This window comes from Pongo abelii, chromosome 1 (genome assembly GCF_028885655.2).
Source record: "Pongo abelii isolate AG06213 chromosome 1, NHGRI_mPonAbe1-v2.0_pri, whole genome shotgun sequence".
Taxonomy (NCBI): domain Eukaryota; kingdom Metazoa; phylum Chordata; class Mammalia; order Primates; family Hominidae; genus Pongo; species Pongo abelii.
The window spans coordinates 68,349,318-68,374,694 of NC_071985.2; the positions used below are offsets into that span (position 1 = coordinate 68,349,318).

Here is a 25,377-nt window from a genome sequence, read left to right on the forward strand (position 1 = left end):
CTTCCATGCTGACTTTAGAATAATGTCATGATCTGTCTTCCACCTTGTCTTCCAGCCTCTTGCCATGCCTCCGCCTGCCACCCTCCAGTCACCTGAACTAATTTCAGTGCCCAGCTTTCACATTTCAGGGATCTCGCATGCACCTCGCCCTGGCTAGGTTTAAACTGCTCCTCCTCAACACTGTTCAGCATGCACTTGCTTCAGGAAGGTTTCCCAAACCACCCCTTTCCCTCAATCTTCTATCTTACAATTCAGTTTTCTTATCTGTTTTTCCCTACTAGACTGAGTTCTCTGAGGGCAAAGCCTGTGCTACCTTTCCAGTATAATACAAACTAAGGTGCTTGGCATGTAGTAGGTACTCAACAAATGTATGTGGCAGGAAAGGGTGAACTGATCAATTTCAAGTTGGATATGTTCTTAGAAAACATCAAGCCCAAACTCCAGGAACATAGTGTTCCTGGGCGAAGCTCATCCCAGTGTCTACATGAACTCTTGCAGTGAGGACAGCACAGCCCATCCCTGAACTTGGAGCTACACAAAGTAACCCTCTCTTAGTGTAGCTTCAAGACTGTCCTTCAAGTGTTCTAAGACAAATGTCATTTGCTCCTGGAATTATTCTCTTCTCCAGGCCTAAGTCCTCACTCCTTCTCTCATTTCCCTGTAACTCACTCTTTAGATCAAATCCTAGTTATTCTGGACAACTGTATCTGAGACCACTCCTTCCTTTTTGCTCTTCTAAGGTAGCACCCATTTCAAAAACACTGCAGAAGCAGTCTAGCCAGAGCTAAATTTAAAAGTGGGACGGTCTGAATCTTACCCAAGGCCTGGAACCCCGGTCACAGCAGGCCCAGAGGGTGGGATCCCTTTTGGCAGCAATCTCACTTTCTTAACATAACCTGAGTCCTTTCCCCACAGGGTGCTGCTAAACCAGCTCTGCCCCCTCCTCTCACAAGCATTGAGACCCATGGATGGCTTTTGCCCAGTGGATAACGTGAGCAAAGCTATGCTTTAGGAAGGTCTCCCAAAAGTGGTTGAGAAAGTAGACAGGAAGGGGAGAGATGCTGGGCCAAGGGAGCAAAGCAAGCTGGAGGCTCATCCACAGCCTGATGCAAGGGCACAGGGTTCTGAACTCGGAGGCAATCACTGGGGTGAAAAGGAAGTTCATTATCTCTGTCTTCCCAGAGTCTGAGTACTTGGCATGCCAACAGGACACTCCTGCTCCACACAGCTGTCAGCAAGAGAACTGTTCAAATATCTAAAGCTGTCAGAAGGAATGGAGGCAGGCACTGAACGGCAAAGGGTGATCACAGTAAGGTTAGAGCTCCTGGTGGCATTTTCCAGAGGGCAAAACAAAGGCTGTACAGAAAACTCAGTAGGTGCTCCTGAGTAACATGCAGAGGCTCCACAGCAGCCCTCTCTATGGATCCCACCACATCTGTCACTGGCTCCTCCCCATGCCCTTCCAAGCAATCTCATCAGTAGGTACTTTGTACAGCACAGCCAGGAAAGTTCTGCTATGGACCTGCAGGGCTGAGCCTTCCAGAAGCCAGCACCCAGGTGACAGGGAGGAAGGTGGTGGGAATGTTGATCCCACACACTCCCCAACATGCTCCCCAAGATGACACCCAAACACTCCCCCAGCTCCCACCAAAATCCCTTCTCCCAGGAACAAGGAGACGGAGACCCATACCTCAGCTCCCCTTTCCCACACTGCACGATGTTCGCAGCCTGCTGATCTCACACCTTCTCTGAAACAGTTACAAAAAAGGGAGGGAGAGAAAGTACTAAAAATTCTGTGTGAACTCTAGGAAAGGCTATAAACTAGCAAATCATCCCTGGTTCTCTTTCCAAACCCACATTTCACACCTCTTTGTAGCAGCAGCAGCAGCCACGCTGAACACACTTTGATCTTCACTCTGTCGAGAAACCTGAGCCCCTCAGAACTGGAAGCTTTAGCAGTCCATGACCTCATTATGACCACAGTGCCCTCCTGCCCCAGCTTCTTCCCATCAGCCCCAAAATGTGGTCAGAGGCCATGCACCCTCTAAGCAAATGCAATATAAGAAGGAGATCCTCAATACAAAGTGACTCCTCTTTAGGGGAGAAGGTCCTGCTGGGTATCACGGAAGGGGCACAATCAAAGATCAATGCTCAGAGGATTCTTTGGAGATGTGCTACCCAGGGAGACAGGCGGGCCTGCTCCACCCTCTGCCTCCCCCTCCCACAGGGGCCCCTCTCTGAGTCCCTTTCAGCAGTTAACAGCTACTGTGATTGTAAAGGGAGCCTGAAATTTTGCTTTCTTATTTATGTCCTTGCTCTAGAGAGGGTTGTTGTGGAAACATGAGGAAGCAAAAGTACCTTTCAGGAATACTTTGGAATAAAAATGTATGAGAAATTACTGTCCTGGGGTCAGCAGTATTTAGCATAAACCCCTCACCAAGGTGTGCTGCACCCCATCCACCCCAGAGAGACCAGGGGTGTCGCTGCCATGCTGCAAGACATCTAGTAAGAAGATGCCCTGGGCTACTCTAGTCTATAACGAATTTTAAGCCAGAAAACCCATCCTGCATCCTTACACTGCAGCATCCTTCATTTTGGCTGTATCCTCCAGTAAAGGAGGACACACGGTAACCATCACTGGCACAACAAAGGAGGTGACAATAGCTAGAGAACCAGGCACATCTTTGTTATCCCAAAATCATTTGCTGGTCTAGGCCCATGTTTTCATCAGTCTCAGAACATTTCATGCCTTTATATAGAGTTTAAAGAATAAAGATGGGAGAAGCTTTTCTGAACTTCTTTCTAGCCTTCCTCTTCATAAAGCTTAAGAAAGGCTGCATGCCTTTCAGACTAGCAGGAGCCACAGTTCAAGTAGAAAAGAATTCTCCCTTCACTTATTCAGTCATTCATTCCTGCATGCACATATGATTACAACATATTACATTATATTTACATAAATACATCATCTTGTATTTCCTGCCCCTTAGAGCTTACAACGTAGTGGATCACATCTTCCAAATGCCAAGACCAGGGATGGAAGAATGACTGCTGGCTCTGAGTTTTTGTACCATTAAGTCCTAACCTATTCCTTCATGCCTTAGTTTTCCCAATAAGAAAATGGGGCTGCAGGTGCCACAGGAGGAAACCTGGTTATTCTCTGTATGTAGCCCTCCCTTCCACAGTAACATCAGAAGAAATCGCAGGTGGCACCGGATTAGCCTGCTGAGGCTGGGGGGAGGGTGGAAAGAAAAAGAAGAAAATAGAACTCTATGTATATGGTGCCCTCTGACCAGGATCGATATGTCTTCTTCCTGTAATGATTTCTGCTGATTAGGAGAAGATGGGAAAGATTCACTCTGGATGAAAGACCTCTAGAAGCATACCTTTTCCTCCTGGAGTCTGCAATTCTGTTTCTCCCACCTCAAGCACAACTCAGTGGGCAAGAGCTGGTAGGTATACCCTTTTCTGGGTCTAGTGACCAACATTCAGTCATACCTCTGAGTGTGTTATGAATATTTTTTCAAAATCTAAAAGGGGGAGGATAAATTCTGTTAAAAGTGAAACTTGGATAGGAGATAATACTAGTAGGAACACTTAACCATTTTAAATAACAACAATGGCTCAAGTATGTCTGCAACTGAAGTCTGAGAAGCACTTTTACATAAACATTCTCCTATATAAGCATCTCAGCATCTGTGGAAATACTCTGCATAATGGGATTATAATCTCCATTTGGAAGAGGAGAAGACCAAAGCTCGAGGTTGAGTGATTTGCTGTTGGTCTCACTGATAAAAAGCTGTCATAGAGCCAGACTTGAACCCAGCCTGCAGCTCCCAAATTAAAAGCTCACTTAGATCCAGCACTGATAAGACATCCAAACAAGCAGCTTGTGAGAAACTAGGGATAAAAACAGAGGCCTTAGAAACCTGAGCGAATGTCTTGATTCCAAACAGAAGACTCTACAGTGATAACCAGTAAGCTCATTGTCAATCCCAGAAGAATTCAGCAGTATGTCAGTACACAGTGTGTGAGCAACAAGAAAGCAGGATGATCAAACAGTGCATGGGACAAGCTTAGCCTGGTGCCTGGCACAGGCTGGGGCTCAGCAAATGTGAGGACCATTAGTATCACTATTGGCATTGTTTCTTATTATTAGGAATTAGCATGAGATTTCTTGGAATAAATTGATCCAAGCTAACCTTGTTTCTTTTTTTAAACAGGGTTATTGGACAAACAGACTAGGAAAATGCTAAAGATATGGTACCCTGGATTTCAGCAAGCCCCTTGACAAACATCTCATATGCTACACTGACACAATGGTAGATTGAACCCCTGTGAGAGTTTGTGCCATTTGAACAATCATTCTCAAATTATATGGATTACTGAATAAAAACTAAATTTAGGCTGGGCACAGTGGCTCACATCTTTAATCCCAAGCACTTTGGGAGGCGGAGGTAAGAGGATAACTTGAGCTCAGGAGTTCGAGACCAGCCTGGGCAACATGGCAAAACCTCATCTATACAAAAAATAAAACTAAAAAAATTAACTGGGCATGGTGGAATATGCCTGTATTCCCAGCTGCTAGGGAGGCTGGGGTGGATCCCTGGAGCCCAGGAGGTCAAGGCTGCAGTGGGCTGTGATCTTGCCACTGCACTCCAGCCTGCATGACAGAGTGAAACCCTAGCTCAACAAAAAACACTAAATTCAAATACTGACTTTGCTATTTAGAGCCTGTGTGACCTTGAGCAACTTATTTTACCTCTCTGTGGCTCTGCTTTCTTATTAGTAAGATCATGATAATGATAGTAATCATCTCAAAATACCAGTGACTATATCGAAAAACTTATCCACCACGATCAAGTCGGCTTTATCCCTGGGATGCCAGGCTGGTTCAACATATGCAAATGAATAAACATAATCCATCACATAAACAGAACCAACGACAAAAACCACATGATTATCTCAATAGATGCAGAAAAGGCCTTTGATAAATTCAACATCCCTTCATGCTAAAAACTCTCAATAAACTAGGTATTGATGGAACCCATCTCAAAATAATAAGAGCTATTTATGTCAAACCCATAGCCAATATCACACTGAATGGGCAAAAGCTGGAAGCATTCCCTTTGAAAACTGGCATGAGACAAGGATGCTCTCTCTCCCTACTCCTATTCAACATAGTATTGGAGGTTCTGGCCAGGGCAATCAGGCAAGAGAAAGAAATAAAGGGTACTCACATAGGAAGAGAGGAAGCCAAATTGTCTCTGTTTGCAGATGACATGATCGTATATTTAGAAAATCCCATCATCTCAGCCCAAAAACTCCTTAAACTGATAAGCAACTTCAGCAAAGTCTCAGGATACAAAATCAATGTGCAAAAATCACAAGCATTCCTATACACCAATAATAGACAAGCAGAGAGCCGAATCATGAATGAACTCCCATTCACAATCGCTACAAAAAGAATAAGATACCTAGGAATACAGCTAACAAGGGATGTGAAGGACCTCTTCAAGGAGAACTACAAACCACTTCTCAAGGAAATAAGAAAGGACACAAACAAATGGAAAAAACATTCCATCTTCATGGATAGGAAGAATCAATATCGTAAAAATGGCCATACTGCCCAAAGTAATTTCTAGATTCAATGCTATTCCCAATGCTATACCATTGACATTCTTCACAGAATTAGAAAAAAACTACTTTAAATTTCATATGGAATTAAAGAAGACCTTGTATAGCCAAGACAATCCTAAACAAAAAGAACAAAGCTGGAGGCATCAGGCTACCTGATTTCAAACTATGCTACAAGGCTGCGGTAACCAAAACACCATGGTACTGAGTATCGAAACAGATATATAGACCAATGGAACAGAACAGAGACCTCAGAAACAACACCACAATATCCATGTCCCTGCAAAGGGGCCTGCTGGGGGGTGGGGGCGAGAGGAGGGAATTTAGAGGATGGGTCAACAGGTGCAGCAAGCCACCATGGCACACGTATACCTATGTAACAAACCTGCACGTTCTGCACATGTATCCCAGAACTTAAAGTAAAATAATAAATAATTTATATAAAGATTTAAAAAAATGTTTAGAGCAGCTTTATCCACCCCAAACTGGAAAACAACAAATGTCCTTCCATTGCTGAATAAACAAACTGTAGCACATCCATACAATGGAATGGAATACTCTAAGGAAAAAAAAAAAGACCAGTGATTAATTGGTTAGACAGGTAGATAGTTGGATATAAAAACAGAAAAAAAAAGCTATGAATACTATTATAATTTCCACCTGCAGGGAGGCCTCCAGAGTTTTGCCATGGCATTCCATCATCATTTCTGTCCATTTCAATGTGTTTCTCAACAGCTTAGATGACAAAATCAAAAAAGTACAAATGTACAGCCCAGCATCAGCTGCTCATATGTAAAAGATCTGGGAACGACAGAGAATCACAGCCTTCGTATCAGCCAAGGGTGTGAGGAGGGGGCTACAAAATCATCTCAGACTGTTCACAAACATGTATGTCACCCTAAAGTCCTCTGCATTGGTCAGACCAGTCGAGTACTGTGGTCCATTCTGGGTGTCATATTTTAAGAGCAATATGGAGAAATTTAGGGGATGGGGAAATAATAAGGGGTCTTGAAATAATGTCAGAAGTAGCTGAGAAAAGTATGAATGTTTTGTTGGGTGGCAAGTGGTTGTCACTTGGATGAAAGCTTACACTGCTTTCCTTCTTGGCATAACTTGATTCAGTGAATCAAATTAGAAGGGGCCAGAATTTTGCCAAAAAAATGAAAGGATGCAAGGAAAGGAGGGGGGAAGGAAAGATGGAGAGAATGAGGGAGGAACGAAAGAAGTGAAGGAGAGAGGAGAAAATGTAAAACCTATTCAACAATGGAATGGTGTGCCTTGCCCAGTAGTGAGCTCCCCATCACAAGGAGAGTCCAAGCAGAAGCTTGGTGACCAGCTGTCAGGGATGTTGTTGAAGGTGTTGATGAACTGGACGATCTTAAGGGCCTCTGGCCTTCTGTCATCCTCAGAGTCTATTATCCCAGCCCCTCTCCCCTGCACAGAACTTTTTCGCACACCCCTTCCCCCATCGAGGTTGCTGTGGAGCTCCTAATTCCATGAGCGCCTGCCAAAATTTGGCCTGTGAGATGCCTATTCAACAATGAAGGTTTCAGCTGGCTGAGCTGGCGGGTGTGTCTGAAGATTTCAACACCGCAGCAAGTGACCCTCTGGAATCCTAAACAAACTGTCAGAAGCTTCAGCAGCCTCGGCTCCAAGCAGCCTGCATTGAGGACCTCAGCTGCACAGGCCAAACGCTGCATCACCACCCCACCAACCACCCACCATCACCATGGCAACCACTGAGGCTGACTGCCTAGGCGAGGCTCTTCAATCCAAGCAGGGGGAGGCCCAGTTTTTCCTGCAATTTCCCAAAGTAGTGGGCCCTAAGGGGATGCAGGTGGGAGGACCAGAGAGGGAGAGTTTACCCTGTCCTTCCCCAACAGGATGCCCTGACGCCACCTGGAGACACAGCCTGTCATCTATAACTTGACCTTGGCATCCTCTAACTCTAAGCAAAACACAGGAGAACGAGCCACTGGGGAATCTCATTATTTTTAGAAGCAAGCACAATCACTTAGCAACCTAAATGTCCCGTTTCTTCCCCACCCCTCCAAAAGCCCAGGGAAATAAATACAGTATTGAGGACTCCAGTGTTTGGCGCTGATACAGCGTAAGGATGTAATAATAATAATACTTTCCATCTATGTAGAAATAAAGCTTGCCTTCCAAGGAGCTCAGAGCCTTGCTAAAATTAAGGCACCGATCCTTCACACTCGGCCTACCCCTCCCTCTCAGTACAAACTGCCCAAAGATGACTTTCCCTGCTATCTGACAAGGGACTTTACATATGGATTCTGAGACATGGAACAATCATGATTCCATTCCAGTACATTACTGTCTGCTACCAAAAAAAAAAAACAAAGCATTTATTTCTAGCAAGGGAACAGAAAAAGGTCAGGGCTTCTCAAACAAATGCCAGCAGTGAATTCGTCCCTCACATTTGAACCTGGTAACCATTTCCTTCTGGAAACTCTTTCTCCCTCATTTCCCTGATAATGGTCTCAACCAATCTGCCCCCACCCCTCCTGCCAGCTCCCCCTCAGCCTCCATCCCAGACCCTCCATATTTTCCATACCCATTTGATTCAGGGCCTCTTGGAGTCTGACCCTGCCCTCTTCTCTGCCATTTCACTGGGACAATCTGACCCATGTCTATGGTTTCAACTACCAGCCATGCAGTGATGAATCAAGGTGTCCACACAGACCTGTCCCAAGCTCCAGCCTTTCTATAGGGCACCACATCCAGTCCAAAAGAAACACCCAACCCCCAAAGCCAGAGCCACCCTCATCCCCTCTCCATACCAGACTGCTCCTCATCCAGGGTGAAAAAAGCCACCCTCCCCTACACTTGGGATTCATCTTGGATTCTTCCTTCTCATCCCCCAAGTTTAAAGACTCCTAAGTATTTTTTGTATCTGTCCCCTCCTCTGGTCCCACTGACACAGCCCAGGTCACAGCCCCCAGTATATTCTAGACAGTGAAGATGGTGTCCTAACTGGTGTCCTAGCTCAGCCTCAACCCTTCCTCCCTAATTACCCCCAACACACACACGTACCACCATGGCAAGATTCCAAGGCTCTGAGTGCTGGGTGGTCTATGTAGCCAGGATTCTACCACACCCTCACTTTAAGCCTCTTTATGGCCCTCTATTGTCTTCACAGTAGAATTCAGATGTGTCACTGCAGTACACAGGCCTAGAGCTCCTGCCTGCCTGTTCACCCCCACTCTCCGCCATGCTCCACTCCATGCTCACTCCAATGGTTGCCGTGACATGCATGCCATTCTCCACGGACACTGTGCTTGCTCTGGTCTCCATGCCTGCACCTGTTGCCTCACTGTGGCTTTCTTACCATCCCCATCCCACTGCTGACAAACTCCTTCTGAAGAAATCTGCCAACACCCATTGCTCCAGAAAGCACGATGGGAACCCATGGGCAACTCGCCCTCTCCCATCATCCCCCTTTAGACAGTCGCTTCTCAGAAGTTTCCAGAAAGTTCTAAAAACTGGAGGCAGCATCATCATTATAAGGGAAAGAGATGAATGAATGTGAAAGCAGCCTGAAGGTGAGCTGTTGTGTCTACACCCAACCACCCCTGCCAATCTGTGGCATGATTTTAGCCTTCTCCTATTCTCTAACTTACTTCTCTTTCCAAAAAGGGAAAGTATTCAGAAACAGAAGCAAATACAACTGATCCCTCTCTCTTCAGCCCTTCTTCCTCATTCTCACTCTGGCCCCTTGGTACCCTACATGCCCATTCTAATTCATCCACCTCTGTTCCTTTCTTAATGCCCTCAAAGCCCTTTTGACAACCTGGTTGTGTGACATTTTTCCTAAGAACCTGATGGAGCTATGGTGTTAAGAAAACCCACACCAGGTGGTTGTAGCAGCGGCCTAAGAGTCCAGAGCTCTTTCTGCCCATCCTGACCTCACTCCTTCACCATCCCTGTGGCTTTAGGCTACTTTCCTTTATGGGGCTTTGAGTTTTTTATTTGTAAAATGCAGTCAGACCTTCCACTCTCAGAGGCTTGGGATCGATTAAGAATGATTCCCCTTTCCGGCTGGCTTTTCCTTTCTGATTCTCCTAGACGTGCCTGTTCTTCCCAGACCATCTCAGTTTCGGGGCTTGAAAAATGCTGCTGTGCCTTGTTACCTGGGAACTTGCTTTATTCTCTGTGCCACAGAGAAAACAATAAAAATGTCATCTCTTCATTATCTGGGCTGATAGAGGAAGAGGCTTAGCCAACTAAACATGATGGATAAGATGAAAGTAATTTATCATATTTGGTTTTGAGATGCGGTTAGAGACACATTCTGAGACACAAAACTATCTTTGCCCATCTGGAAACCATCCCAAACCCTCCTAGCCTGGCCTTAGTCCCAGTCTGGGGTTTGGCCACACTGTGGAAGAAAGCCCTGGGTTGTGCAGATAAACCACATGAGGGTAAGCTACTGTTAACTCTGTCATTATTCATAATATTCAATTCAACAACCATGTATGAGCACAACCATGTGCAAGACATTGTGTGGACAAAGCAGCCTACGGGCCATACAAAGAAAGACTTCTTATTGTCCCCAGAAACACAGGAGGAGGCAGGAGTCTGTTCATAATTATCCATATGACATAAGCAACAATAAAGATACTAATAAAGTGTCATGGAGGCTGGGCACAGTGGCTTACATCTGTAATCGCAGCACTTTGGGAGGCCAACGCAGGTGGATCATTTGAGATCAGGAGTTCAAGACTAGCCTAGCCAACCAGGTGAAACCCCGTATCTACTAAAAATACAAAAATTAGCTGGGTGGTAGTGGCACGTGCCCGTAATCCCAGCTACTCAAGAGGTTGAGGCAGGAGAATCGCTTGAGCCCGAAAGGCGGAGACTGCGGTGAGCTGAAATCGCACCACTGCACTCCAGCCTAGGTGACAGAATGAGATCCTGACTCAAAAAAAAAAAAAAAAAGAAAAAGAAAAGAAAAAAAAAGTGTTATGGGAACAGAAGGGAAAGTATACCTACCTCTAATCAGGAGGCTCTAGGAAGCCTCAGATAGAAAATTAAGGCAAAGCTCACAATGCTGTTAGTGGACAGGTCTTCATCACAACTAATGGCTCAGATGTGAGCCTTGCCTGGAATTGTCCTTGAAACCCAGTGAATTAACAAGTAGATAGTAAGTTCTCCTCTATGCCTAGAACTGCAGGAGATGTTGTGGGCTACAAAAGATATTTAAGACAGTTTTTACTTCTATGTATGAGGTAATTAGCAAACGAGGCAGTGTTATATTCTGATAAAATAAAGGGCTCAATGTGTGGAACTGACAATAAGAATGAGAACAAGCTATAATAAAGTGCTAATTGCACCACAAATGCAATAAATAAGAAGGCCTCCACAAACATTGTTATTTACTCCCCCTGCCTCTCTGCAGCTGTTGATGACAACATCCCAGTCAGCTGTGGGCGAGAATGCTTCCTCTACATCTTTGGGCAGCATGGTGTGGTGGAAGGAGTGCTGGACTAGAAGTGAGAGGTCTGGTCCTGGAATAACCTGGTGTGTAGTCAGTGGCAAGTTACTGCCCCTCACTGGGACTCTGGAAAGAAGCTGGACTCAAGTTCTAGTGAACAGAGGATCTGAATGCAAATGCACCAGCCCGTGTCATCGTGAAAGGCTTTGAAAGATGCACGGGAAAGAGGGGAGGATAGAGGATTCCAGAGGAGGGCAGATCATGAACAGGGGTGAGAAATCCAAAGCAACAGGCATGAGCACCACTGGAGTTAGGGTGGCATCAGTGGCGAGAGTTGGGGGCAAGCATCAGCACTGCTGGAGTTAAGGTGGCATCGGTGGCCAGAGTCGGGAGCAAGCATCAGCACTGCTGGAGTTAAGGTGGCATCAGTGCTGAGGAAGGCTTCAAAGGCCACAGAGAACAGGGCAGAGGGGGCAATGGGAAAGAGGGAGATGTTTGGGGTTCTCATTTAGGGATGTGCCTTGCTGTAGAAGTGCTTTAGTGAGATTCTCATGGCCATTAACAGACTGAAGCTGGGGAGAAAATGACGGCAAGAAGCCAACCAGTGAGGCTTTAAATCATCTAAGTTATCAGGTAATGAGGATATAGGCTGGTGGCCGGGAGGATGACATCGAAGGGAAGAACAGATCGCTTGATTTAAAAGGACAGGCACGACTTGAGAAACTGTCAGGCATAAAGAATGCAGGAAAGGGGTGAGCCCAGTGCCTGGGTCACTACTTCCTACCCCAGGCTAACACCAGACACCAAATCCCCTGGGTTTGAAATGGCCTGACACTGATATTCAGAGCACATCATGTCCTGAGAGGTGGACAGTTGCCATGAAGAGGCAGAACAGGAGCTGATGAATGTACACTGTCTGCACGGCTTTTTTGTGTAGAGAAGAGGGTGTGTTTATCACCGCAGCAGTTGGCCCCATGCTTGGCACAGAATGGGTGAGTGGTGGTGTCTACTAAGAGCCCCCTTCCACCCTAGCCCCAAACAGTCCCTCACACAACTTTAGAAACTTTCAACATAGAGGACAGCAGGTCTGGGAAAGGAAAGGGGACAATTTGAGATCAAAAACAGAAGGCAGGGCCCCAGCAGGGACTTTTAGGAAGAGCTCAAGGGCAGCAGGAAAATTGAGGGGGTGAGGACGAAAGTCAAGAGGGCTGAGGCCTGGTGGCAACTAGAGGATTAGAAATCAGCATCTTCCAAATGCCCTAATTCCTTCTCATCACTCCATAAGGCAGAGGAAGGGCACTACCTGCTCTCACACAGCAGGGCAGAGGTTCAAGGAAGGAAGAAGCTAGCAAGAGCCCAGGGCTCCTAACTTTCAGACCACAGTCCTCTCTGCCAGCCTCCCTCTTGCTCAGGGATGGCACACGCTGCCAGGCTTCCCAACTGGCCTGAGACTGCTGTGAAACTTGATGACCTGGCACACGTCCCATTCCAAACCATGCCTTACATCTGCTAGAGGTGAACTCTCCATTTACAAGACTGTCGGGGCAGCTGCTGCTTCCCCACGGCGTCCCTCTCAACACAGGCCAGTCATCCCGCTCTCCTGCAGCACCCCAACCCTCTCCCCACATCTCAGGATGGCTCTCTAGTTTCCTTAGGCTCCTCCCCAACCCCCTAGAGGCACATGTGATGCTCTCATCTGCATATATTTCAATATAACGGGATCACAGAAAGAACACTCCTGAAGGAACAGCAAAGAAAGTGTTTGGACTTGGGGCCCCTGGGGGAGCCTTGGGCCAAGAAAAAAATAAATCATCTTTCCTGGAGACAGGCGGAAATGAAAGGGGTCTTGAAAGCTATGAGGGAAAAGAAAGGAAGGCGACAACTATTGTGATCCAAATGTGGAATTCACCCAAACTCCCTGAACAGAAGGCCATCAGGGTAAAGCAGGCAGGCTTCAGTTTCCTCGTGCCTCCTCTCTTTCCTATTCTCGGGAGAAATTCTATCCTCCAGCTTCTTGAACTCCTGCCCCCTGCCCTGAGGGACAGCCTGTGTGGAGCCAGGAGTAGTCAAGACCACACCCTCCCACCTCAATGTGGGAGGATTCCAAGCTGGGAGCACTGCCATCCCCCCACAGCCCTGCAGGACACAGGGAGCCCACCAACTGGACCACTGTCTTCCCTGCCTCAGTGCGCTGAGTCCCTGGAATGGACGAATATCTAAAATGCCAAATATGACAAAATACTTTCAGATACTGTATTTCAAATAGTCAAAAAATAAGGCAAAAGACACAACAAACATGGTCTTATATGTAACAGGGGGTTAATATTTTCTGTTATTTCTTTCAAATCATGTTTTAAAAAACCTAGACGTTTCAGACACAGGCAAGGATCCACCCAACCTGTTTTCATCCCCTCCTTCTGGGAGTAACTACTGTCCTGGGGTTGGTTAGATCAGCCCCATGCTTATTTATGTACACCCCCAACATAGTAAGACTTTTTTTTTGGAGCTGAAATGTTTTCACCGTGGTCCATGAGCCACCCGCGTCAGAATTATCTGAGTGCTTGCTAAACAGGCAGATTCCTTACCCTCTGGGGGTAGGGCCAAATTTTTCATTTTAAACAAGAACCTCAGAAGATTTTGATGCACGCTGAAGCTTGGAGAGCCACTGTGCTAGCTTAAGGCTCCAAACATTCTTAAAATGCAAAACGACCAACTACAATGACCAAAACAAACAGCCATACCCTGGAAAGGGTGACCCTTTAAATTGCTATCTGTCATTTGCTCCCCCACATAAATGACAGATTCTGAAACAGGTTTTACACTCTCTCTGATTAGCAAACTGTCCGGGGTCAGCCTGCTGCTTCCCCACCATGTCCACAGCTCACTCAGGGCCACAATAAAACAACAATAAACATTTATTATCTTCATGGGAATGGAGGGAGAGAAGGGTGCTAAAATCCCAGCTACATCTAAATTTTCAGTTTGCACCAACCCACCACTGCCACCATTTGTAGTATGCCTCTGGCACCTTATAGGTTACAATAAAGTTACAATGTATACTGCAATTGGATATTTGTACTTTTGTTGCCATCCTAATTTAGAAGCTATATGCATTTTTATAGCAGCTTTATTGAGTTATAATTTACAGCCACAAAATTTACCCTTCTAAAGCGTACAATTCAGTGGGGTTTTTTTTTTAGTATATTCAGGATTGTGCAACCATCACCACTGTCTAATTTTAGGACATTTTCAACACTCCAAAAAAACTCCAAACCCATTACCAGTCAACTCCCCACCTCACTTCTTCCAGCCTTTCCTAACAACTATTGTACGTCCTTTCTTTATGGATTTGCTCATTCTGAACTTTTTAATATAAATGGAGTCATAAAATATGTAGCCTGTTTGAGGAACTTCTTTATGTTTTCCAGGTCCACCCACATTATAGCAAGTATCAGTACTTTGTTGCTTTTCATTGTCCAGTAGTATTCCATTGTCTGACATGCCACATTTTGTTTACCCATTCATCAGCTGATGGACACTTGGGATACTTTTTGTCTATTGTGAATGATGCTGCTATGGACATTAATGCGCACCTTTTGGTATGGGTCTGTTATGCCTCTTAAAATTTCTAGGGGTGAAATAGCTGGGTTATATGGTCTATGTTTAACATTTTAAGGAGCTTAAAAGAGGCTGTGCCATTTGACATTCTCCACAGCAATGTGTGAGGATCCAAATTTCTCCATATTCCTGCTCAATATTTGTTATTGTCTGTCTTTTTTATTGTAACCATCCTAATGGGTGTGAGGTGGTATCTTATCGTGGTTTTTATTTGCATTTCCCTAATGGCTAATGATGTTGTCTTGCTCAGTTCCAGCTGCTTTAAAAAATACCATATGCTGGGTGGCCTCAACAACAGAAATTTATTTCTCAAAGTTTTGGAGACTGGGATGTCCAAGATCAAGGTGCTGGCGAGTTAGGTTCCTGGCAAGGACCCTCTTCTCAGTCTGCAGAGAACCATCTTCTTACTGTGTTCTCACATGACAGAGGGAGATGAAGCAAGCTCTCTTATGGCTGTTCTGAGAGCACTATTCCCATCATAAGGGCTGTACCCTTATGAACTAATTAGCTCCCCAAAACCCTACCTCCAAATATCACATTGGGGACTGGAGTTTCAACATATGAATTTGTGGACAGGAACACTCAGTTCATAGCAGATGAACATCGGTTCATGTGCTTATTGGCCATTTGCATGTTCATTCTTTAAGCTCTTACTCAGGAACCTGAAACCCTAGTGAACAGTGGTTCCCAAAGTGTGGTCCCCTCCCGACACACGCACCCATCAGCAACATCAGCATCAGCAGGGATCTTATTAGAAATGCAAATTTTCAAGCCCTACCCCAGGTTATCTGAATTAGAAACACAGGGAATGGGGCCCAACGATCTCGTGTTTTAAGCTTTCCAGATGATTCTGATGTAAGCATAAGTCTGAGAATCAGTGCTATAGGACATTTCTTACAGAGTATTCTCTAATATTTTAATATGTGACATTTGACTTTAAAAATTCCTTGGTAATATGAGTTTAGGAAACAATGGACTATACAAACAAACAAACAAAAAATCCTTTACTTAAGACTTGTTTATACTCTTCAATATGCTTATGAGCAACGTGTATTTCCAAGAAGGAGACGTAGTATGCAGCATTTCCCAAACTAATAAACACATCAAACCCCTTATATATGGAGCATCTTGCAGGACTATTGTTCCACAAAAGTTACTTTAGGGAACATTACTTTAAAGGTATTCCATAAATCAAGAAATTAAAAGGCATGCCACTGTATTAGTCCGTTTTCATACCGCTATAAAGAACGGCTCGGGACTGGGTAATTTATAAGGGAAAGAGTTTTAACTGACTCACAGTTCAGCATGGCTGGGGAGGCCTCAGGAAACTTAGAATCACAGCAAAGGGGAAGTAAGACACTTTCCTCACAAGGCAGCAGGAAGGAGCAGTGCTGAGCCAATGGGGAAGAGCCCCTTATAAAACCATCAGATCTCGTGAGAACTCACTCACTATCATGAGAACAGCATGGGGGAACCACCCCCATGATTCAATTACCTCCACCTGATCTCCCCCTTGACATGTGGGGACTGTGGAGATTACAATTCAAGATGAGATTTGGGTAGAGACACAAAGCCAAACAATATCAGCCACTATTTCTTCATCAAGTCAAGTCTGTTGTTAAGAACATCCTTTAAATTAGTTCTTTACAAAGTTTTTTGCTTTAATTATCTATTAACATTTCTGAAAAGCAAACTTCGTGGCTTAAAACAGTAATTAGCATGTCGGGAATCTGAGAGTGTTTTTGTGGGGGGCTTTTGCTCAAGATCTCTCATGAGGTTGCAGTCAAGAAACCAACCACAGTTGGAGTCAAGCTGTCAGCTGGGGTTTGCAGTTATCTGAACACTTGACTAATCTGGGTTTCCAGGACGGCTTACTCATGGCTTTGGCAGGAGTCTCCAGTTTCTGATCATGTGACCTTCCATAGGACTCCTTGAGTGTCCTCATGATATGGTAACCTGCTTCCCCACCAAGCAAGTGATCCAAGAGAGCAAGGAAGATGTGGCAATGTCTGCTAGGACCTAGCCTCAAAAGCGACACCCTCAATTCTGCCGTGTTCTCTTGGTCACCCAGACCAAACCTGATGCAATGGTCAGGAGCAAGGGCCTACATGAGAACGTAGAGACCAAGCGGCAATGATCACTCTGTTAGTAAGTGACAAAGCTGAGATTTGAACCCAGGCAGTCTGGCTCCAGAGTTCATGCCACTGTGACTGCTACTTCTCTGTTATATGAAGAAACAAGATCTCTAATACTCCTTGAAGAATGTGTGACTCAAAAAGACGAGTCTTTGCAGATCAAAACATAACATGTGCTCCTCTGCTTGGTGTTAGCATGTCCACATGCTTTAGCAGCTGCTGCTAAGCACTGTGGCTTGCCCAGAAACAGAGCCTTTCAGAACATAGGACTGGAACTGTTCATTAGCTAATTAGGCTGTTCTCAACTAATCTGGGAGATGAGCATCAATTTACTTCTGTTTTGCTGCTCTCAACGATCCTGTTACCATCAAACTGCAAATCATCCCCTTCCCCTTTTTTTTTTTTCATTGTCTACCTATCTAGCTGGGAGACTCATAACTCCTAGTACCTCTAGCTCCTAAAACCCTATTCCTTAGAAATTCTCTCCATCTTTTTTTAAGTGTATCTTTAACTGTTATTATGTTAAACATATATAATGTTGGATATAAAGCTTCAACTTCTTTCTAAATGGAAAGTACAACATTTCTACCTAAAAACCTGTTAAATCTTAAGATTTTTTAGGACCTTAAGAACATCCTTGTAATATTTTACCCGTGTAGTGGAGGAAAAAACCTTTTCCTTTTACCCTTCCAGGTTCTCAGCTGTGGTTCTATAACAAAAGGCAAATTAACAAAAGAAAAACATACAGATTTATTTAATTCAGCTTAAATATCCTTTATCCAAAATGCATAGGAGCAGAGGTGTTTTGGATTTTTTTGATTTGGGAATATTCGTGTTATACTCACCAATTGAGCATCTCTAATCCAAAACTCCAAAATCTGAAATGCTCCAATGAGCATTTCCTTTGAATACCACGTTACAAAAAGTTACAGATTTTGGAGCATTTCCTGATTTTGGATTTTTGGATTAGGGATGCTTAACCTGTATAACTTTTATATGACACAGGAGCCTTCATAAGGAAATGAAGACCCCAAGAAATGATTATACCTGACTGTTTTAATACCAGGTTTGATGAAGAGTGGAAAATTATGGAAAAATACAATAAGACAAAATGGTGTGGGCTAAGTACAGTAAACTAGGGGAGACTTTGTGAGGTCTGTTTGTTCATATCCCTGTCAGTGTCCCTCTATCTTCAAGGATCACGATGCTCCTTTCCTCCAGGGATGGGAGGGCACCTCTCACATGAGCGTTCTATGAGCTCTTTCAGGGGAAGGCCAGAGAGTCTTTCCTGCACACGTTGTTTTTCAAATTCCTTTAGCTTAAAACATTGAGTATGCCAAGGTAACATATTTTGGGGAGCATATTCTGAACCCCATCATCTGCCTTCCTAATTCTCTCCCTTTCATATGTGCCATTCATTTGTTAATTTGTTCAATATTTATCAAATATTGCTGAATAACTACTAAGTGTCAGGCACACAAGGAATACAAACTACCATATAAAAGCCATATAAAACATCATGTTGCCATAGAGCACAGAGATTAGGGTAGTAAACACAGGGGAATCAGCCATGTGCCACGGTTTGGGAGATGAGGATACAGGGCACTCCTGATGATGAGGCACCTACTCAAAGCCCTCTGATGTTTATTGTGTGCATGTATAGAATTACAATAAATTCCACAAGGGACCTAGGAAATGCGTTTACATCAGGGGGATTTTGTGAAGGTTCTCCATCTCCCTTATTATAAACAATCTGAAGGCTCTAACTGTGCATCACAAGCACACAACAGGATGTCACACCCAAATAGGAGGTGTTCATTGAGCATCTTCTGATGGTGATGATAAGGAGGATAGAGATCAAACAGGACCTAAATAGGAAACATGTTTATTTGTTGTAAGACTGGGGACCTGAAATCTGGCATCCTGGTTTCTAATTTTACCTTTGTCCTATTTTAACACAAGACCTATAATAAGTAATACAGCTCCACTGTACACCACTTTTACATGTGGCCACTAAAAGCAAAGACTAAACTCTGGGTCTATCTTCTGTGGAGAAAAGGTGAATTTTAACATGAGTCTTATCCATTAAGTAATGTAATGGTTTTATACATAATATTCAGAGGTTACCACTCAGAGGAAGGATTTCTACTAAGAAAAATGCTTATCAGTTTTTTCAGGTTATTTTACTCAACTTAAGAAAAGCTTCAGTGGGATTCAGACCTTGTGGGACACCTGGATTGAGAGGCTCATACAGAGCATTAGTAATGGTAAAAGGACCATTAGAGAAGGGGTAAGCAGACTGGGAATAATACATTCTTCCGCCCATGAAGGTGATCATGTGACAAGGATTGGCTGGATCAACCTGCCATTTCTTCATTTGGCCTTAAAGGCATCCTTGAAATATTTTGCCTGTCTTCCTGAATTCTTCCCCCTTTCATATCTGTCACTCATTCATCAATTCATTAATTAGCTTGTTCAGTCATTATCTGTTCATTTGGTAATATTTGCTGAATGACTACTAAGTGCTAGGCACACAAGGAGTTCAAATAGAATACGATACAACCCCTGCCTTCAAGGCCTTGGTGAGCAGCTATGTAGTGGAGGAGATACCAATGTCAACTGGGTGAGTGAAGTTCAGGGTGAGCCTAGTCAACGAGTAAGGGAAAATAGAAGGAAATGGGGAGGAAGCACAGTCAGGGAATAGTCACTTAGCTGAATAGATACCAGCCAGAGGGATGGCAGGGTTGGTGTTACAGCATGCAAAAGGGCATATTCAAAAGGAAGGAGGCATGAAATAGCACACAATTCAAGGAACCACAAGTAGTCCAGTATAGCTGGAGGGCAGGCTGCATGTGGTCAGGTCAGGAGGGATCTTGTATTCTGCTGCAGAAAACAGCAAACCACTGAAAGCCTTTAGGCAAAGAATTGCAGAATTATATTACATTTTGTGAAACCATGCTTATCATCTTCTGCATGATCTTTTTCAGAACTCAACAGAAGCCTTTTCAGATTAACACTATATCACTGAACAGATTTTCACTTTGTAGATTCTCAGGACTTTGCTAGTCAGTTTGCTTTATATAGGGTGATATCCTCTGCTTTCCCTGATTGAATGCCCTTTCCCACGTTCTCCTTGGCAATCCCCTAACCACCTTCAACATCCAGCTTAAATAAATATCACCTCTCTGTGTTTTTTTTTTTTACCAAACACAGTCACCTTCTCCTTCCATACTCCCAGAATACATTCAACAGAGCATTACTGCGGTGATGTATTGCAATTGCTTCTTAACAGTCACTCTCTTCCACTAGACTATGGGTCCCAGGAAGGCACAGATTTGCATTCCAATTTACATATACATGCACATTTACGTATAACACACTAAAAAGATTCCATTGAATCAGCAGTACTTTATTGAACACCTGCTCTGTGCCAGACAATGTGCTGGATGCTGGTATTCAATACAGAACCACCATATGAAGGACATCTTTCTCATGCAGCATATATAAAAATGCATGTAATATATATGTGTATGGAAATTAGAATGTAAGTTCTCTTAAAGTAGATATATTTTTCAGTTCTCTGAACCTGAAAGATTAACCACAACTGATTTTTTTAAAACTCATTACCTAATTTATTTGCAATCATATTATATGATGAAGCAGAAAGATTTGAAATGGTTTCAAGCACCAATAACTCAATATGTAAAAATTTTAAATATTGAGCTGGAAGGGTAAGAATCAAATGGCCAGAAACACACAGCTTTTATATTACATAAAAACACTAAGACAGAAAACACTAAAATACGGCACCCTGTCCAACTAACTTCTACAAGATCTTCTGCAAACTGCATGGAATATAAATGTTTGGTGATTTTTCATTCACTCAATATATATTTATTAGTGCCATTTTTGTTGTTCCAATATATTTCAGGTACTATGCTAAGTGCTTTACATGTGTTAGCTTAATAATTCTCAAACTAATCCTATATAGTAGGTAGCCCCTTATCTGGGTAAATTATTTAATCTCACTGTACCTCTGTTTCTTCATCTATAAAATGGCAACAGTAATAGAATAGACATCATAGGATTGTTGAGGCATTAGATGTGTTTGCACATGTAAAGTACTTAGAACAGTGCCTGACATACACTCCAATTTCAAATATTAACTGGGAATCACCACTACCACCCTCATGCTTCATCATCATCACCACCTCATTTTGAATGTGAAGTAACTGAGACTCAGAGAGGTTAGAAGAAAATATTGCCCCAACTTCTCTCTCAGACAGGTAGACTGAACACACACTGTGACCTCTCCCCCCTTCCACCAAATTCCTGGAAATCATTTTCTATATACATACAGTAACCACACTGGACAGCAAAAAGAGAAACAAACTCTCACTAGGCTAGATGTTGTCATGAATCCCCTCTGGACAGAAAGTAGATGCAATCTGATTTTTAAAAAGAAACCACAGGCCAGGTGTGGTGGCTCACACCTGTAATCCCAGCACTTTGGGAGGACAAGGCGGGTGGATCACCTGAGGTTAGGAGTTCAAGACCAGCCTGGCCAACATGGTGAAACCCTGTCTCTACTAAAAACACAAAATTAGCCAGGTGTGGTGGCTCATGCCTGTAATCCAAGCTACTTGGGAAGCTGCGGCAGGAGAATCACTTGAATCTTGGAGGTGGAGGTTGCAGTGAGCCGAGATCGTGCCACTGCACTCCAGCCTGGGCAACAACAGCGAAACTCCATCTCAAAAAAAAAAAAAAAAGAAAAGAAAAGAAAAAGAAACCACAGCCCCCAGCCCTCAGAAGAGAATATGACCACTCTAAATGTAGGCATGTCACCACAAGTGCTCCCATCTACAGAGGGTGGCCACTGGGATCTGATCGGATCCAGGTGACCAACAGGGTGATAGTTTGAATACAGTAGAAGGAAGATCAAGCACTCACTTTAACCCTCCTCCTTAACCCACCTTATCCCTCAGACCGGGCAGCAAAAAGGAAAATCTGCCCACAAGCAGGGGCAATGGGCATGAAAGTTGGGTGAGAAAGATGGGGAAGTGTTCTCATGCCTTTCCATGCCTGAGAGGAACAGGAAGTGCCCACCCCCAGGGGACTGGTCATCAAAGTGACCCATCCAGCAGCAGGTCTCACCACTTCCATGCCCTTGCCAGACTATTAGCTCCATAGGTTTTCTCCTTCCATGAAGTTTGCACAAACAGACATGGTAGAAAGAAGATAATATTACAATCAAGATCACCAAAAGCTTGAGGAATTTCAATACCACAGAGACAGAGAGAACAAACTCAACAATCAAAGAACTTATACTCAATTAGAATGAAGACATATAATTATCAGCTTAGAGAAAAGTGTGAGAATATTGCAAGCATTTTACAAAATTACCTAGAGATAGTGCAATTGAACATTTCGATAACTGAAAACTTTTAAAATGATTAAGTAGATTGAGTGGCAAAATAGACAGGTGAATTTGAGATATGAAAAATTGAACTGAGCAGTGTTCCCAGAAATCAACACAAGAGTAAGAAAAAGGTGAAAAATACAAAGAAAAGATTAAAAATAGAGGGAAGAAATTCCAACATCATTTAAAACAAGTGCTAGAAATAAAGAATAGATAAAATGGACAGAAGCAAAATTAAGAAGTGGAGAAGCAGAGAATTTGAAAGGAAGAGAATCAATTCAAAAGTACTTCCCAGCATTGAATAAAAATAGAAATCTTAAAATGCCATAAAAATAAAAATAAATAGAAACCATCATATAAGACACATATTAGTGAAATTTTACAGCACCAAAAGTAAGGAAAAAATGCTAATGTTTCCAATGAAATAGGAAACAAAAGTTATCTGTAAAGAAATAATCATGTTGGCCAGGCATGGTGGCTCATGCCTGTAATCCCAGCACTTTGGGAGGCCAAGGTCGGTGGACCACCTGAGGTCAGGAGTTTAAGACCAGCCTGGCCAACATGGTGAAACCCCATCTCCACTAAAAATACAAAAATTAGCTGGGGTGGTAGTGCATGCCTGTAATCCCAGCTACTTGGGAGGCTGAGGCAGGAAAATCGCTGGAACCCGGGAGGCAGAGGTTGCAGTGAGCTGAGATTGCACTATTGCACTCCAGCCTGGGCGACAGAGAGAGAATCTGTCTCGAAAAAAAAAAAAAAGAAATAATCATGTTGATATTAGAAGTACTATCAGCCACAAAGGATAAAAGACAAAAATAGAGTGGTTAAAAATTTAAAGGTAATCATCTATATGTGCATGGGTATGGGTATGTGTATTACATATGTAGGTATGTGTGTGTATATATGGCAGAAATGTATTTTACATTTATACATATATACATAAAAATATATTTATATACACACATTATAGTTTTATCAAAAATTTCAAATACACAGAGTAACTGAACTACAAAAGTTTTGTGAGGATGTTGGTGGTGAATTTTTGTAAAGTCAGAATTGCAGTATACATTTTTTCTCTTTGCTGCCCATTATCTTGTTCAAAACTTAGTTCAGGACCTCTAATGCCTAAGATTAGCTAATTTTAAAAACAAATGGGGGAGGGGAAACATTTTATAAATGTTTAAGCCTCTGAGGACCTGCTTTGTAAATCAATCTAAGTGCCCAAAATGATACTGAACTTTTTTATAAAGACCGCTAAATTTTTGTTGCATTTTGTTCAAAACCAGTTGGAAATCTCCTTACCTAATAGTTACCTTTACATTTTTAACAGACATTTATTCTGATGGTGCATAACTTTTAAATGTCCTTCAATTATTTTCTTTTTATCACAATGAAATAGTCACTATTGTCTCCTTCGATATTTTCACCTTGAATGTGTTTAATGTTATATTCACTTTCTTTTGGTTGGCATTTGTCTAGAAAACCTTTTGCCACCTCCTCTATTTTCAATTTTCTAGTGTCATTTTACTTAGCTTAGTCATTTAAACATAAGATCAAAAAATTAAATAAAGTCACAGGGCCTCTGACTTTTAAAAAATAAGTTTAATCTGTTACATTTGTTTCAATTGCTATTAAGTCAGGACTTACTTCTACTTTCACACGTTCTGCTTGCCTCACTTTATAATTGCTTCCTTTCTCTGCTTTCTTGCTTTTTGATGAACTTGCTAAATTTTCTTGTTACTTTTTTTTTTACTCGTTCTATTTGCCTACTACTTCTTTTCTTATTTTTTATTTTTATTTCAATAGTTTTGAGGGTACAGGTAGTTTTGGTTACATGGATAAGTTCTTTAGTGGGAATTTCTGAGATTTTAGTGTACCCGTCACCCAAGCAGTGTATACTGTACCCAATATATAGTCTTTATTTCAAACTGCGGAATACCATACTTTGTGTGGCTGTGATAATGAATTCTTTGTCCATACAATTCATCGTATATGTTTCTGTTCCATAGGTTTCTTAATTTAGTAAAAACTTTGTTTATACAATAACATCATGTTTCATCAAAATTGTATGTATATTATCACTCCAAAAATAAGCTTATCATTAATACTAAACTTTTTAGCTCAATTTTCAATAGCACCCACAATAATGTCAATGTTTAATCTTCTACAGAATGAACTTCCAAAACCTTTGAGTTTATGAATTAGATGAAAATACTGGGGGGAGGAGCCAAGATGGCCGAATAGGAACAGCTCCAGTCTACAGCTCCCAGCACCAGCGACGCAGAAGACGGGTGATTTCTGCATTTCCAACTGAGGTACCGTGTTCATCTCACTAGGGAGTGCCAGACAGTGGGCGCAGGTCAGTGGGTGAGCGCACCGTGCGCCAGCCGAAGCAGGGGCGAGGCATTGCCTCACTCGGGAAGCGCAAGGGGTCAGGGAGTTCCCCTTCACGGGGTGACAGACGGCACCTGGAAAATCGGGCCACTCCCACCCAAATACTGTGCTTTTCCGACGGGCTTAGGAAACGGTGCCCCAGGAGAGTATAGCCCGCACCTGGCTCAGAGGGTCCTACGCCCACGGAGTCTCGCTGATTGCTAGCACAGCAGTCTGAGATCAAACAGCAAGTCGGCAGCGAGGCTAGGGGAGGGGCGACCGCCATTGCCCAGGCTCGCTTAGGTAAACAAAGCAGCCTGAAAGCTTGAACTGGGTGGAGCCCACCACAGCTCAAGGAGGCCTGCCTGCCTCTGTAGGCTCCACCTCTGGGGGCAGGGCACAGACAAACAAAAAGACAGCAGTAACCTCTGCAGACTTAAATGTCCCTGTCTGACAGCTGTGAGGAGAGCAGTGGTTCTCCCAGCACGCAGCTGGAGATCTGAGAACCGGCTGACTGCCTCCTCAAGTGGGTCCCTGACCCCTGACCCCCGAGCAGCCTAACTGGGAGGCACCCCCCAGCAGGGGCAGACTGACACCTCACACGGCCGGCCAGGTACTCCAACAGACCTGCAGCTGAGGGTTCTGTCTGTTAGAAGGAAAACTAACAGAAAGGACATCCACACCAAAAACCCATCTGTACATCACCATCATCAAAAACCAAAAGTAGATAAAACCACAAAGAT

At 43.4% G+C, this 25,377-nt stretch overlaps 1 protein-coding gene across 1 annotated transcript in view; it reads right to left on the reverse strand.

Annotated features, from left to right (window-relative positions):
• LOC100456069 (voltage-dependent R-type calcium channel subunit alpha-1E) overlaps nt 1-25,377 on the reverse strand; it is a 338,487-nt gene that overhangs the window by 256,262 nt on the left and 56,848 nt on the right. The gene's annotated exons all lie outside the window — the stretch shown is intronic.